The 17,595-nt window shown below is 48.8% G+C and overlaps 1 protein-coding gene across 6 annotated transcripts in view; it reads left to right on the top strand.

The window, feature by feature from the left end:
- ZBTB20 (zinc finger and BTB domain containing 20) overlaps window positions 1-17,595 on the top strand; it is a 4,633,203-nt gene that overhangs the window by 3,602,683 nt on the left and 1,012,925 nt on the right. For all 6 annotated transcript variants that reach the window (XM_069202644.1, XM_069202647.1, XM_069202646.1 and 3 more), the window contains one exon: window positions 528-694. The gene's annotated coding sequence lies outside the window, so the exon portion shown is untranslated. The remainder of the gene's footprint in view (window positions 1-527; window positions 695-17,595) is intronic.

The raw sequence follows: 17,595 nt of genomic DNA, 5'->3' as shown, positions 1-17,595 counted from the left end.
GTCTACTTGCTTTCAGAGTTGCTGCAATCAGGGTTTAGGCTTAATGAATCGTGTGATGTTGTAAGTGGTGTCAAAAGGTGACCTCAAGTAAAAACAATAACTGTTTTCAATACATATATTAGATGTGGAACCCATTGAGATTTCCTGACGCAAGTTTTAATTTGATACTAATGTAGGGGGACTGCTTCCACTAAACAAATAACTATTTCTCCATGACCACCTCTCATGAGCTTTCATTGTGTAGTGGCCACAGTCGATCGTTTCTAATGTGTTTTTGCAAGTAAGCGATCCTCTAGAGTTCCCCTTCACTGTTTTGAAAGTCCATGCCTGTTTCGTATTAAAGAAACATTGCAGTTGTCTGTGAGCAGCGAATAGGAAATCTTACTGCAGGCTGGCTTGGGAGTTGGCCAGCATCAATCCATAATCAGCTTGCGTTGCACGGTGCTCAGTTTGATGTGGGGTTGAGTGGGGAGGGGCATATGCACCATTCTAGCAGACATAACTTGGTACTCATTTTTAATTTCTAGGTCAAATACTACTTCAGCTGGGAGCTCCCCCGAAAAAGAGGGGTATAATTTCCACCCTGCCGATTCCAAACCGTTTTGCCTGTGTGATCTCCAACTTGCCTTTCTCCAGAGCCTTGCTAAGTGGCTGCGAGATCACCTTTGGTGTGAAAGGAGTCTTGAACTATCAGGTATTAACGTTTACAGTGTTGACTTTTACAACCTACGTCATATGGTCATGTTTGAGCTTTCATATTTTTGCCTTTCTGTAATCTGTTTTTAAATGCATGATTTTTTGGCACATTTACTGTTGATACAGTCCTTCTATGTTACTTGTTGATTGTGAGGCATGGTTCTTCTATCTCTTTCTCCATGCTTTCTCGCTCTGGTTCAAAGGCTGTATTTGCACAAGGACAGCCACTCGGGTTGCCTAACAATTTTGAATAGGTGGCATTAAAACACAAGCATTTGCAATGGAACGGGTCTCGCATTTCTCCGAGTTAGAGCTATTAGCAGTTGTAAACGCCCATCCGGACTTTTCTTGCCACATTAAATGGAGAAAAAAAAGAGCGCGATCCCGCTGCTACAGTTCACTCGTAGTGAAACCTATAGGTAAAACTGCAATTATCTACATAACCGGCAAAAGTACAATTAACTATGTAACAGGGTCGATGTCCTGGAAAGCGATTGACTTCTGCCAAGCGAGATCGCGCTGCGAATGAAGATAATAAGTAGTCCACAAACCGGACGGAAAACAGCGAGCCTCGCATGTTTTCAGTACTTGGTCGCTGCGCTCAAGGAGGGCTAACCACCGGAAAAGGCATGACGTATGCATGCCTTCCAATAATGAAAGCAAGCAGATTTTAACAGGCAAGCCCACGAACCAATGAAAGACACTGACGTGACATGGAGTTAGCCCTTTTCTAACTCCTAAAGCGTCTCGCAAGCTAAACGCAGGCTCAACCCGAACAAGAGAGACTGCGCAGCTGTTTACAGAAGTGTGTAGATTGAACTTTTTCCCACATGTTGTACCTTAGAAGGAATCCTGTTTAAAATTATGGAGGTACGATTGATATCCAGACATTTTGGTGACTTGTAAAACCCCTTCAACCAGATATTTACAACTGCTTCCAGTTACATAACGAGCTGCATGCAAAGCCATTTTCGTGACCAACAAGTCTATCATTATGCACTTGAAATAAGTACCCTCCCCATGACTTCCAATTGACACAGTGGTTGTACCACCAGGTTTGGATTTTCTTCAGTAGCTGAACCCAGAGCTACCGTTTGGAATAATCTCCCTGCATTAACGAAGACCATCTAAAACTGTCTCTCCGTGAGAAAGAAGGAAAAAGCTGGATTCCTCAAGACAGCTTTTGTTTAAATTGTCTTCAAGGCACATTTTCTCCCTCCTTCTTGCTAAATCTTCCGTCCATAACCATCCGTGCTGTGGGGTGTTAACCCAAGCAATCTGTTCTCTAGAACATGCAACCCATACGTACTCAGTTTATGAATTTAAACAGGTGAATTTGCTGGAATTCAGCATTACCAGTTTTATTACAAATTTTTTAATTAAAAAAACACAGCCTGCTCGCAGGTGGGTTTAGTATTAAAGTATGCGATATTTCATAATTCATTCATAAATTCAATTTTAAGCAGTAATAAATAAAAAGAGCAGTTAATGTAGAAAGCCTCTTCTGACATTTGGCCATCTTTCGGGTGCCCCCCTACACATTCTAGGCTTAACTCACAAACCGATCTGATTGCCAGTGTAGGCTGGCCTACAGCTGAGCTTGGGCTGCAGATGCTGTGTGTGCCTTGGGGTGATCCCATCCTTTCTGCCTTTCCAACTGATCCTGCCACTTGGTATTCCAAGTCTCACTAGATTCGTAATGCTACCTCTTCTTTGGGCGTTTATACCACAGGAAGTGCTGTTAGTATGGCCCTCGATACAACCCTCGCAGTCGGGGATATAGTGGCGGTAAGACTGCCAACAGGCCAGCGGTAATAAATATGAAATTATGACCAAGGCGGAAACCGCTCAGACAGACAGACACTTTAACACACCGATCGCCAGGGCGAAGTCAACAGGCACCACGGCGGTAACCGCCTACAGCCAGGCAGAAGACAATGTTCCGCCCACTGTATTATGACACACCAATCCGCCACCTTTTCCGGGGCGGTACCAACGACATCAAAAGCCTGGCGGAAACACTGCACAGAAGGGCGACTGACCCCTGGAGACTCAAGGAAGAACCACGCCGCCCTGGAGCCCGAGTTGCATGTGTTTCCCATGCTCTTCTACGTTCTGCTCCGCTACGAACACCAACGCCGGCGTAGACGACCACGGTGAGTACTGCCACCTAGCACACAGGAGAGGGGGGAAGGAAAAAGAGAGTGACACACACACGCAACACGCAACACCCCCACCCCCAACACCATACACACAAGCAGATGCAATAACACGACCTATTCACCCCATACCCCTCAGGAATAATGCAAGGACAAAATTAATTGACTGAAGTGAGTGCATTAAGATAAAATAGTATAAATATGTGCATCCAAATCAACAAGTATATACATATTTACAAATGTAGTGGCACTGCCCAGTCCTCAATGTCCGTGGGCCACAGGGCCACATCACATAGTTCAAGGCCCCACCTCACTCCTGCAACAACACGGAGCTAAAAACTGCAGGGGCATCAGGTCGAAAATAGCCAGGTACCTCAGGGGGACAGGGAATGAGGGGCCACCTAAGCCGGAAGATGGTACAACACCACTGGTCGTGGAGGGGGCAACATGCCCATTACTCTGTCCTGGGGAGTGCAAGGCCACAGTCTCTCAAGTGGGTGACTTGCCCACTGGCTCTGGAGGGGGCAACATGCACTGTGCTTGGTCCTGGGGAATGCAAGGCCACAGTCTCTCAAGTGGGTGACTTGCCCACTGGCAATGGAGGGGGTAACATGCCCTGTGCTTGATCCTGGGGAATGCAAGGTCACAGTCTCTCAAGTGGGTGACTTGCCCACTGGCAATGGAGGGGGTAACATGCCCTGTGCTTGATCCTGGGTAGTGCAAGGCCACAGTCTCTCAAGTGGGTGACTTGCCCACTGGCTCTGGAGGGGGCAACATGCCCTGTGCTTGATCCTGGGGAGTGCAAGGCCACAGTCTCTCAAATGGATGGCTTCTTCCACTGGTTCTGGAGGGGGCATTGTGCCCAGTGAGCTTAATCCTGTGGAGGATGGGGTGAGTGGATGGCTTCTCCACTGGTTCTGGAGGGGGCATTGTGCCCAGTAAGCTTCATCCTGGTGAGGATGGGGTGAGTGGATGGCTTCTCCACTGGTTCTGGAGGGAGCATTGCGCCCAGTGAGCTTCATCCTGTGGAGGATGGGGTGAGGGGATGGCTTCTCCACTGGTTCTGGAGGGGGCATTGTGCCCTGTGATGCAGATCTTGGGGAGTTCAAGTTCACAGTCTCTCACCTGGGTGTCAGATTTTCAGGGGGCAGGCCGCGCAACGGCCCATGGATGCAGGACTACACACTGTCCGCCGGCGGTGACCGCTGCTCAGTGGTGGCAGTTGTGGTGCTGCTGGTGGAGCTGGCAGTGGTGGGGGGAGGCTCCAGCCCATCCCCTGCAACCACAGACGGCTGCCCACTGGGGCTGCTACTGCTGGTGGTGGTGCTGGCAGTGGCGGAGGAAGGATCCAGCCCATTCCCTGCAGCCTCGGACGGCTGCAAAACCATGGTTGGTGGTGGGGGCTCCGACTGAGTCCGTGCAACAGGCCCCTTGTCTCTACTGCCTGCTGTTGCAGGCCCCTTGCCCCTCCTACGTGCCGCTGGGGCTGCCTCCCTGCCCTTCCGTCTCGCAGCTGAGGCTGCATCCTTGCCTTTCCGTCCTGTAGCTGGGGCTGCCTCCTTGCCCTTCCTTCCTGCAGCTGGGGCTGCCTCCTTGCCTTTCTGTCCTGCAGCTGGGGCTGACTCCTTGCCCTTCCTTCCTGCAGCTGGGGCTGACTCCTTGCCCTACCTTGACGAACTTGGGGCTGGCACCCTGTCCGCCTGGCTGACTGGTGGCCGGGATCCTTTCCCACCTTGAGTGGTTGGGTACACTACTCTGCCCGTGGACCGGGTGGCTGAGGTGCTTGCCTGGGTTTTGACCGCCTTAGCCTGACGTGAGGTTCGGGGGGGAGGGGTACAGAAGAGGTCAATGGTGGTGAGGAAAAGCTTCTTAGGGACACTGGGGCGGGAAGAGGGAGATGGTTTGGGAGTGGAGGAAGAGGGAGTGGTGGTAGGAGGTGTCTGTCTGCTGTGTTTGGGTGCAGGTGCATGGGCTGGATGCTGTTGTGAGGTGGATGGCTGTTGGGTGTCTGAGTGCTTGCATTTGTGTACTTTGGGAGGAGGGGGCACAGACACAGTGGGAGAGGACACAGGGTACGTGTGCATGGATGTGGGGGTGGTGACTGCCAGTGAGGGGCGTGTACTGTTAGGAGTGCTGGTGATGGTGGTAGTGGATGAGGATGTAGTACATGCAGGTGTGAGAGGAGACGCAACTGGGAGGGAGGTGGACAAGAAGGAGGGGGACCACAGTGGAGGCAGTAGATTGTGTTTGCCATGTCCACTGCTGTGTGTTGTCCTTGGTGCATGCTCGTCTGACTGTGTGCTTGGAATAGGTTGGGGTTGAGGGGAATGGGATTGGGAAGAGGAAGTTGGAGGGGGGATGCTGGAAACAGGGACAATGGCTGCCATCAGAGAGGAGGCCAGATCCTGGATTGATCTATGTTGGGCTGCCATGCCAGTGTGAATGCACTCCAGGAATGCATTTGTCTGTTGCATTTGGGCTGCCAGCCCCTGGATGGCATTCACAATGGTTGACTGCCCAACAGAGATGGATCGCAGGAGGTCAATAGCCTCCTCACTCAGGGCTAACTGGGGCTGGGCCTGAGGTGCCTGGGGCGAAGGAGATGTCCACCCTCCTGGATGAGCGGGCACAGGAAACTTGCTGAGGGGCTGCTGGGAGAACAGTGCTGGTATGGGGGTGGCGGCTGTACCTGTAGCTGGGGTGGTCCCCAGAAGTGTCCACCACCACCAGGGAGCTCCCATCTGAAGAGGTATCCGTGTCGGAACTGTCCCTTCCTGTCTCTGCCATGCTGTTCCCCTCGCCCTCCGTCCCACTGGTGCCCTGACCGTTGGTGGATTCGGCCTCCTGGGTCCTGTGGGATGCAGCTCCCTCTGTCGCCGGTGCCTCTGCTCCTCCGCCAGATGATGCTAATGCACATAAGGACAGGGTGACAAAACAAAAAGGGGGAGACAAAGGATACACTTGGTCAATGGCGCCAGCAACACCACCGTTGGCGTACACAACACACTCACACACAGGGAACAGCCCTATGCACTAGGCGATGCCCTACCAGTCACAATGCTAGTCAGCAGCCCATGGACAGGGACACCTAACGCCAATCACATCAGAACCTTGCCCAACATGGGACCTACTCTGCAATGCCAGGCCTGGGCTAGGGGCACCCACAGGGCCCACCACCCCACTAGGCGCAAGTTGTATACTAGGGCACTGTACTCACCCCCTTGTGGAAGCGGTGATGCCCCCAAGTGCCTAGCTAGCGCCGTATGGGCCACCGCCAGTATGCGGGCCATAAGGGGGGTCTGGCTTCGACGGGCACCCCTTCCTCATTGGTAGGCCATCCCCAGCTGTGCCTCCGCCGTCTTCCGTGCCTAGCGTCTCAGGTCGCCCTACTGTTTATGACAGTGGGTGCTCCGCCTGCCATAGACCCCCAGGGTCTGCACGTCCTTGGCATTGGCATGCCATATACCTTTCTTTTGATGGGCGCTGACCTGCAGGGAAATAGACACAGTGAAAAGTATTAGTCCGACCGTCCTGCCTGTAACACTCATGGCCCACCATGCCCCTACCCTTCCCCATTAGCACAGACATGGCCCAGCATACATGCTGCACGCTGCCCAGGACCCATCCACCACCCAACCCCTACATGAGACCTTCACACACAGTACTCCAGACCTTCACGCCCTATGGATCGTACTCACTGTGTACTCACCTGTTGTCCTGGAGGCCCATACAGCAGTGGGTACTGGGATAGGAAACCATCCACCAGTCGCTCCAACTCTGCCGAGGGGAAGGGAGGGGCCCTTTCCCCAGTCACATGAGCCATGGTCAGTTCCAGGCACAGGTCACAGCAGCATATGCACCGTAGGCCCTCTCCTGTTGATGGTCAGGTAGCAAGTGAGAAATTAGATAGAAAATGGCGGTGATGTCCGCGGCGGTGCATACCATCACTGTCTCGGTGTACATCACCATTGGCCACTGTACCCCATAGGGCCCAGTGTTAACCAATGAGGAGTTGCACGGCAGTTCTCGACTGCCTCATGCAACGGCGCACAACGTCAGCGGAATTACCTAATTTCCACCTGTCCCTCCATACAGGACAGGCGGACGCCGTTTCAGGGTGGGGGTGCAGGCCATGGATCCTAACTGCGTCATAGTACACAAATGCACAATTTGGACATCTCCAACAAAATACTGTTACGGTCACAACATGCATTGAACTGTAGTGGTTGGAATGTTGAGATAATGACCAGCTGCTCACTATTTTACCCCATAATTTGCAACAGCTGCGGATGAATAGGAGATGGAGACATCCCCTGTGTACAGACCTCTGGTGGACTTGGCAACAATGGAGGACTGGCACATTATCCTCACCTAACCAAAATTACAAAGCATTAGTGCATATAATATATGTTTATCCCCTCTGTGCATCTATATTTTGGATTGATGAATTGGCCCTGATACAATGGGGTTACAAGGGCCTCCCCAAAAGGAGTATTTATCCTGAGGAATAGCAGCATCCCAAATGTGATGGCTCAACTCCAGAGGCACAGGGTGTGGCTAATAGGTGAGCCCTGGTTCCCACCCAGTATATGTTGGTGTATGGGTATGGTGTAGGCACCAAGGCCCATATTTATACTTTTTTAGCACCACGTTTGCGTCATTTTTTTTACACAAAAGCGGCGCAAACATGCAAAATACAATTGTATTTTGCAAGTTTGCGCTATTTTTGCGCCAAAAAGTGGCGCAAACGTGGCACTAAAAAAGTATAAATGTGGGCCTAAGTGTTAGTGTGTGGCTAACAGTTGTCCCTCAATATTTGCAGGTGACTCTGGTTACCCCAACCTCTCATGGCTACTGACCCCTGTGAGAAATCCCAGGACAAGGGAAGAGGAACGTTACAATGAGGCACATGGGCGAACAAGAATTATAGACAGATCCTTTGGCCTCCTGAAGGCCAGGTTTTGTTGCCGCCATCTAACAGGTGGATCCCCGTGCTACTCACCCAAGAAGGTCTGCCAGATCATTGTGGCATGCTGTATGTTGCACAACCTTGCCTTGCATTGCCAGGTGCCTTTTCTGCAGGAGGAGGAGGTTGGAGATGTCAGTCTGGCAGCAGTAGCCCCTGTGGACAGTGAAGATGAGGAGGCAGAGGATGAGGATGACGACAACAGAAGTGCAATTATTCGTCAATACTGCCAATGACACACAGGTAAGACCGTGTAAGTTCACATTTATTTGACAGTTTTGTGTTTGACATTGTCACTGGCAGGCTGTGATTTCCCACTTCTATGGCCACTCACTGTACCCTTTGGCAACTCTTTTTGCAGATGTTTGTGCCCCACTATCGCTCCTGGTGTGTTCGCTGCAGGTCTTTCCTATGTATACATTACTGTACAGTTGAATTGCAATGTATAAACCTTGTTAAGCGAATACTTAAATCATTTGACATACTCCATATTTGTATTTTTTCAAAGGGTGTTTATTTAAGTGCTAAGAAGTAGAGGGGGAAGTGCAGTGGGCTGGGGTGATGATGGAGGAATGTCCAGGATAGAGTCCAGTCTATTTGTATCACAGGTGCAGTGTCCAAGGGGGGCATAGGAATGGGAGCAATGGCAGTTCAAGGTGGACAAGGTGACTGAGTGGGACACAAGGGTGACAATCAGGAGAGTCTTATTTCCTGGCGGGGGGCTTGGCAATAGTCTCTGGCTTCTGCCTGGATCACAGGGAACGTTTGCGGGATGGTTCTCCTTCTGCAGGGGGAGGGGTGCTGGTGGCCTGCTCCTGTGGCAGGGCTCCCTGTCCACTAGCGGTAGCGGAGGTGGAGGGCTGCTTGGCGGTTTGGCTAGTGTCAAGGGCCCCGTGGTGTGCCACTGCCTCCCTCATAGTGTTGGCCATGTCTGCCAGCACCCCTGCAATGGAGACCAGGGTGGTGTTGATGTCCTTCAAGTCCTCCCTGATCCCCAGGTACTGTCCCTCCTGCAGCCGCATGTTCTCCTGCAACTTGTCCAGCATCTGTCCCAGGGTATCCTGGGAATGTTGGTATGCTCCCAGGATTGCAGTGAGTGCCTCCTGGAGAGTCAGTTCCCTGGGCCTGTCCTCCCCCTGTTGCACAGCAGTCCTCCCAGCTTCCCTGTTGTCTTGTGCCTCTGTCCCCTGACCCGTGTGCCCACTGCTACTGACCTCAGGTCCCTGATCGTCCTGTGTTTGTGGGGTGCCCTATGGTCTCTGTAGTGGTGGACACACTGCTGATTGACGTGTCCTGGGGACAGAGGTATGGGCCCGCTGGGTGGGTGCTGTGGTGGAGTTTCCTGAGGGGGAGGCTCTGTGGTGATGTGAGACTGTGCCTGGGTAACCGACTGTCCTGAGATCCCTGATGGGCCAGGTTGGTCAACCAGATCCAGGCGACCAGAGCTGCTGTCATCACTCTGGGCCTCTTCTGTGGAGGGACTGGATGTTGCTGGCACCTCTTCGCCGGTGACATTGGCTGGGATACCTGTAGTAATGTAATTGCAGTGTTATTGTTTCTGCAAGTGACTTATCGTGCATGGGTGTGTTGCTCTCTATGGTTGTTATTGTCCTGGCAGATTTTCCTTGTGTGAGTTGTTATTTGGTGGGCTAGGTGATTCTCTCCAGTGTGCATGCAGTGGTGATAGCTGTCCATGCAGGTCTGTGAGGAGTGTCCATGCATTTGTGTTGCATGCAGGCTTGGTATTGGGATGAGTGGGTTGTGATGGTGGGCTGTGTGGAAGGTGGTGGGGTAATGGGAGTGAGGGTGGGGGTATGTGATGGCATGCAGGTAGGGGGGGTGTTAGTAATAGAGAGTTTACTTACCAGAGTCCGGTCCTCCTCCTACTCCTGCCAGGCCCTCAGGATGCATGATTGCCAAGACTTGCTCCTCCCATGTTGTTAGTTATGGGGAAGGAGGTGGAGGTCCACTGCCAGCCCTCTGTACTCTGAGCTTGTGTCTAGCTGCAGTGGAACATACCTTCCCCCGTAGGTCATTCCATCTCTTCCTGATGTCATCCCTTGTTCTGGGGTGCTGCCCCACGGCATTGACCCTGTCCACAATTCTCCGCCATAGCTCCATCTTCCTAGCAATGGTTATGTGCTGCACCTGGCATCCAAATAGCTGTGGCTCTACCTGGATGATTTCCCCCACCATGACCCTCAGCTCCTCCTCTGAGAACCTGGGGTGTCGTTGTGGTGCCATGGGTGTAGTGTGGGTGGTGTGGGTGAGGGTGTGTGGGGTGATGTGTTGGGGTGTGTGATGTAAGGTGCGTGGGTGGTGTATAGGTGATGGAGGTATGTGGCTCTGGTTGTGTGGGTGCTCTTGCTGTATCTCTCTCTGTTGGCAATTGTAGTAGTAAAGGTTTGTGGGTAATGTGGGTGTGTTTTTTATAGTGGTGTGGGTGTGTGGGTGCGGTGTGTGTATGGGTGTCAGGTGTGTGTAGTTTGAATTGACCAATGTGGTGTTGTTTTGTATGTGTGTGTGTATTTTGAGCGCAACAGTATGTACCGCCAATGGTTTACCGCCATTGAATGTCCGCCGCAGTGATTCGTAGGTCATAATGTGATGGGCGTTGTTCTGTTGGTGTAACGGTGTGGGTTTTGATATTGCCAGTTTATCACTGACCTTTGGGCTGACGGACTTGTGTGTGTGGCTGTATTGGGACGAATTGGTATGTGTGTGTCATAATATGGTTGGCGGATATCAGCGGTGGAAGCATTACATTGGTGGCAGTCGGCACGGCTGTAAGTGGGATTTACAGCCAATGTCATAATGAGGGCCTGTGTGTAATTGTTGGTATAACTCGCATGTCAACTGCAGCTTTTTACATTTCTGTTCACACTTCCCTTTTCCAGGCATGGGTGAGTGGATCAAACATCCTTCCACCAGTGTTGTGCGTGAGCCAACTATGGACACTTTAATTGTTTTATTCGAAGGCTATTATTACATCATTTTTTTAATGCTGCTGTCAGTCAAAACGCCTGCGGCTTACACATCCTTTTCCAGCATCCTAGCCTCTCTTCTCGCTAGCTTCTTGACAGGCTTGACTTTTTTCAACATGAAAATGGGGAGCGTGATTGTCCACGATTTTGTTTACATCAGTGCACCATCATCAGGCACCAGGGCTCACAGTGGGTTTAATCTCTGGCCCCTCCTTCTCCATGCGTGACCGTGGCCGCTTTCATTCTGTCAGTGGCTTGAAAGCTCTATATAAGCAATATAAATATATTATTTAAAGTGCTCCATATTTTAGGCTTTTGGTTTGTAGGAAAACAGAGCAACTCGTTGATGTGTGCAATGCTGTACCAATTGCTATAGGACTAACCAGGTGTACAGTATAGGGGTGAACAGTGCTTAGTTTGTAAAAGAAAGAGTGCTGGTGCCTCAGGATCTGCTTGAAAGCCTGCGACTGGCGCAATTAAATATCAGCCCACCCAATACCAAGGCTTCTTAGTCTTGATTTCACCCAAGACCTCTTAAACCACTACCAGATACTGCTGCCCCTTTATTTCGCAGGTTCACTATTTCTCCCTTACGTTATACTCAAATGCTGTTTTGATGGATTTGCATTTTTGGGTTTGAGGTCTTTGCATGTCTAGAGCCAGGGTCTCTAACGTGTAGCTCTGGAGTGCCCTGAAAGTAGCTTCGTGAACTGCAGCCTAGCACAGTATGTAATTCAAACGACCTGACCACTTTGAATATGGCAGCAGTACACCTCTCTGTATACTTGGTGTCCACAAACCAACCCAGTGGCAGGGCCGCACACTTACGCATAGACGCATACTGTCACAGCCTGTGGTACCTGCACCATGATCCATAGTCTCCACTCTAAATTTGAAGGCACTGGGAGACTCATATGGAGACTGGTCACTTTCCAAGATCCTCTCTATTGATTATATGGTGACTGTGAAAACTGGACTAGAAAAGAAGTGTCAGTAGTATCTAGAGTGTAGTCTCTAAAATGAGGGACTCACTGCCAGAGACAAAGTGAAAGTATGTGATAACCATGCTATCTTAGCCCTGTAGCAAAGGAGACCAAAGGCTGAGAGTTTAGACGGGCATTGGCCTTGCTTGGTTCAGACTGCAAGAGTGGTGTGTGCATTTGTTTATGAATATTTGTTTAAATGTTTCTTTGTGCATATGTCTGCATAGTTGCACTATTATGCATGTGTTATGTCCCTCTTTGAAAGACATTATCTTACCCTATAGTCTATTCCTAGTGTTAGGGAACACCAGCTGTAAATGAGGTCCAATATAAGGGGTTAATCTTTGTCACAATTATGACTATTCCTGACAGTCATGGTACTGGCAGAATAACAATTTAACTTGACATATGCTGAGCATCCTTGGATTAATCATGCCATAATGACAGCAATCTTTACCTTTATGAGTGACGTAATAGTGGCCATTTACCACATTTCTATGCCCATCCATGTAATAAAAATGAACTTGACTGGTATGCTGTAGTGGGTCTTAGTGTTATGGTGGACAGCAATGGCACAAATGCAGCTGTGACATAATGGTGGGCATCCTTGGCATAATCTAGGCATCTTTGGCATTATGGTAGGCATCCCTGGAATGTGATGGTAACACCTGTGCTGGTGGAGCAGAATCTGTCAATGTGAAGCATTACTATTAGGGAAATCACAAGCTGGCATATGGGACCATACACGAAAACTCAGTTTTGAAGCAAATTCGTTTTTCATCCAAAAAAGACAAGGTTTTCATTATGTATGTAAACTCAATATGGAAAGTGCATAATCGATGGAAAAAGATATGCTGATGGTTGAAAAACAAAATTATTAAAACCCAAATATAGTTATAGTTGCCTTTTGAATGATAGCTTTTATCTTAAAAGTATATGTACCTTCAAGGTACATGGATGTAGAGTTAATATTAGGACAACTAAAGTTATCTCTCTCTCTCTCTCTCTCTCTATATATATATATATATATATATATATATATATAACTGTAAATTCAGAGAAAAAGCCTTAAGATCAAGTAACAAGTCGTTTATTCCAAATTGAATAGGTTTCCTTCTCCAAATTGTCACTTTTCAATTAATGGCTATCAACTTAAAGTCAGGTTAAACATCTGAATCCAGTGTTATAAATCATCTAAATTTTTTCATGCCAATTACATATCCAACACGCGTTTCATGATCTTATCACTTCTTCAGGACTGCTAAATGTAATTAAATTAAGCACACATTGCATACATAGAACATCGTCTAACTTTATAGATAGAAAAATACATCATTGTCAACCCGTTACTTTGCACTCCTTTCATATTCTTGATAGAATCTTCTTGAATAGTTTTAACTTATTCATTCGCCCCACAGTATAAAATACCTACACCCAGTGCGCCCTTTTTCTAACATGTGGCGTAAAACAACGTAAAAATATTCCACCATATGAATTTGTCCCGAAGTTAGGATAAAGTTGTCTCTCCCAGTATTTCATCATTTCCTTATGACTCATCACTCCTAATGGCCATATAGAATTTTAACAAAAAAAAACTAAAATAATGATCAAAATCCTAAGCATATTTTCAGTCTTTTTATATATATATACATATATATATATATATATATATATATATATATGTATATATATATATATGCTATATTATATACCAGTCTCCATATCCAATATTTATCTGAGAATTGTATTGAAAATAATACCTCATACCCTATTTCGTTGAATTAATCAATCTCTATGCATCACACTTGCTCTCTTGCGGACACAGAAAATGCTGTGTTTTGGGGGGGGGGGGGTGCTCCCTGAGGCACAATAATTGAACTGGCCCTGGTGTCACTAGGGCCTCTACAGGCTCGGGGAGTAGGACTACCGACCCCTCACACCGTCAACTTAAGATTGGCTCTGGGGGCCTATTAAGGCTCAGTGATGGGGTCTGCGCACCTCCTTGCCTTTTTATGTTGGCTGGGGTTCCCGGGGCCCAAGGACGTTCGGGGAGAGGAACAGCTCTCCACCTCTCATGATAGTATTTGATTTGTCCCTGGAGGATGGAATCCCTGGGGTCTATGGAGGCTCGGGGAAGGGGCCACATGACCCCTCCTCTTTTTTGAAGCGGACAAAAACAGCGTTTCCGCCCACTGGCCTCAGTGGAAAACTCACCACAACATTGGATTCGCGACCACAAAGACCGCTAGGCTGTTGACAGGCGGCAACCTGGCGTTGCCGACGATCAGACCGTGGCCCATGTGCCACGGTCATAATACGGCAGTCGGACCACCCTGTCTGCGGCGGCCTGACTGCCATTGCGAGTGTGGCGGTCTTGAGACCGCCACACTCGTAATGAGGGCCTAACTGTGGTCTAAACAATGTGTCTGTCTTTTAATTTTGTAAAGGCTTCCATCACCCAAATGTGTACTGTTTTGTCTTCGCCATGTACCACAGTATACTGCAAAATTACTGGGGTATGCTGCAGCACAATATATCACTAAGGGCCAGATGTATCATCACAGCCCTTTGCGAGTCGGAAATAGCGATTTTTAAGAAATCGCTATTTCCGACTCGCAAAGTGCCATGTATCACATTTGCGATTCGGTAATATCGATTTCTTAAAAATCGCAAATGCTATTACCGAATCGCAAATTGCGATACCGGCCCCATTCGCAGCTATGGGCCTGTTGGCCCATATATGCAAATTTTTTGCATTTCCAAAATTGCGGTTTCTGAACCAGAAATCGCAATTTTGGAGATGCAAAAGCCCAGGATGCTGGGGGCCTAAGGCCCCCTCTGCTGCACCCCAAAAATGTTTTGGGGGACATGTAAGGTGCACACATGCCAAAAGGGCATGTGTGCTTTACATGTTCAATTTAAAAATACATTTTAAATGTTGCAGCAGGTTACCACCTGGTTTCGTTTAATGGTATTTTGCATGTGCAAAATGCCATTCTGCGAAAAGTCGCTATTTGCAATTTTTTGCAGCATCGCCTTGCAATGTGGATTTTGCGATTCGCAAATTGCGACTCGCAAAACCAGGTCGCAGCGCAAGAAATCGCAATTTTAGCGATTTCTTATTTGTGGTCTGCGAATGCCTTTCATGCATCGGAGACCACTTTTTTGCACTCGCAAACGGCCGAATTTTGCGATTCGCACCGTTTGCGAGTGCAAAAAAATTTCATACATCTGGCCCCTAAGTTTTTCTGTCTTACAACTTTAAAACTAATCACATGTCTACATTTAAAACGAAAAAGGACCCTTTCCACCCCATGATTTATATTTCATCTAAATTTCGTATAAATCCATTAAGCCATTTGCCCTCTAACTGTCTTTACATGACACAGCACTCTACGACACAACATGCCACCCCACTGGACGACACAGCACTCCAGTATTTGACATGTCACCACACTGTACGACACCCCTCTCCACTCTACGACAGTTCACTCCACTCTATGCATCTCCACTCTACAACATCCCAGTTCACTGTATGCTACTCCATTCTTCATCCCTCTACTATAAGATGCTGTACCACATGCCACTCAGTTATACACCACTCCACTATACAACACATCACTCCACTCTACACCACTCCACAACACACTACTCCACTCATTAACAGTCCACTCCACTCTGCGACATGCTACTCCACACTCCACTCTACGACAAGCCACTCTGCTCTAAGCAATTCCACCTACACCCTCTACTCTATGACATAGTACACACCACTCCACTTGACTGTACAACACAACAGTGTACTCCATTCTGTGCCGCTGTAATCCACTCGGTGTCACGCCACTCCACTCAGTAACACACCACTTCACTCTACGACATGCTACCCTACTCTATTACGCTCCCAGCCATTCCACAACACTGTACTTCACTCTGTGCCCCTCCACCCCACTGTAATCCTCTTTATGACATGTCACTCTGCTCTACAAGAAGCCAATCCATTCTATGGTATGCCACTCCACTCTACGACACTCCATTCCTCTCTGACACGCCACTCCCACCCTACCACACAGCACTCCACTCTTTGACATGCCACTCCATTTTACGCCACTCTACTCTACGATATCCCACTTCATTCTCCGACATTCTACTTCATTCTGTACCTCTCCGCTCCTCCAATCAAAAACACTCAATGACACTTTTCTCCTCTCTATGCTCCTCCACTCTGCTACACCCTACTCCACTTGGTACCGCTCTGGGACACTCTACTCTGCCCCACTATACTCTAGGATATGACCCTCCACTCTACGCCACTCCACTCTATGTCCCTCCACTATACACTATAACACTCACCGACACTACATTCTACCCCATTCCACTTTTCCCCCTCCATTGTAAGACACTGTACGATGCGCCACTCTACCATAATACCAGTCGCGGCTGGTGACTTGGCATGTTGGCGGGGCAGGGGGAGGCCAAACAAATGTATATACATAACAAAATGTAAAAAATAGACTTACCTCATTGCCGCCATCGCACTCCAGGCACAGGCTCCCAGCCTGCCCTGCACCAATCATGACGCTGCTCAAAGCAGCATCATGATTGGCGCAGACTGGGAGCCTGTGCACCACAGTGCCAGGTTGGAGCGAGCCCTCGTGCGCATGTATGTTTGGCTGTCCCACGATGGCCGGCCAAACATACATGCGCACTGAGGGGAGTGCTCTGTGCACTCCCCTCCATGCTCATCACCCCTATGGCCCTGCCCCTTTAAAAACAAAACAACAGTAAATGGCGTTTATTGACGTTTTGTTTCTAAAAGTTGCAGCTCCTTCTTCTTACGGGCAGGGGTGACACTCCTCCACCCTAATAGATGTTCTGCCCCTGCATAATACTCCACTCTACAACACATACTTCACTCTTCACCACTTCACTCTCCAACATGTCACTCCACTCTACAACAGCCCACTCCACTCTACCAGTCCACTATATGCTACTCCAGTCTACACTCCTCCAATCAAAGACACTACGACACACTACCCTGATATGACACTCTACTCTATAGAATGACATGCCACTCCACAACACTGTAGTTCACTCTATGTCCCTCCACTCTGTACCACTCTAGTCTACTCAGTGACACTCAGACATGGCACTTCTTTATGTGACACATCACTCCGCTGTATGACACACCACTCCGCTCTTTGCCACTCCAGTATATGCCACTCAAATCACTCCATTCTTTTACACACCCCACTATTCTATGCCAATCCTTTCTACTATAGTCAATGACACATCACTCCACTCTGCGCCACTGCACTCTACCCAACACTCCTGCACTTCACTCTCCTCTACTCCACTTCGCTATACGTCACTGTGACTACGCCACTCCACTCTACCCCATTCCACTCTATCCCACTGACTAAACTCCACTTCTCTCTACTCCACTCTACTCTATTCTACTGTACTGTAAACCACAATACCCCGATTCACTCTACTGTACCCCACTTCACTGTACCCCATGTCACTCTTCTGCACTGTACCCCATGTCACTCTACTGTAATCTTCTCTATGTTCTCTACGCCACTTTACTCTCCCCCACCTCACTCTACATAACCTCAATCTAATGTCACTATACTGTACACCACTCTACTCTACCATACTTCATCCTACCCCAATTCAATCTACCCCACTTCACTCTATGCCACCCTTCCCTATCCCACTTCACTGTAGCCCACTCTACTCTATGCCATTCTACTCTACGCTGCTCTATTCTATCCTACTCTGCTCTTCTCCACTCTACCCAACTCCAA

The sequence above is a fragment of the Pleurodeles waltl genome, chromosome 8 (assembly GCF_031143425.1).
Source record: "Pleurodeles waltl isolate 20211129_DDA chromosome 8, aPleWal1.hap1.20221129, whole genome shotgun sequence".
Lineage (NCBI taxonomy): Eukaryota > Metazoa > Chordata > Amphibia > Caudata > Salamandridae > Pleurodeles > Pleurodeles waltl.
This window is presented reverse-complemented; position numbering and strand designations above follow the sequence as displayed.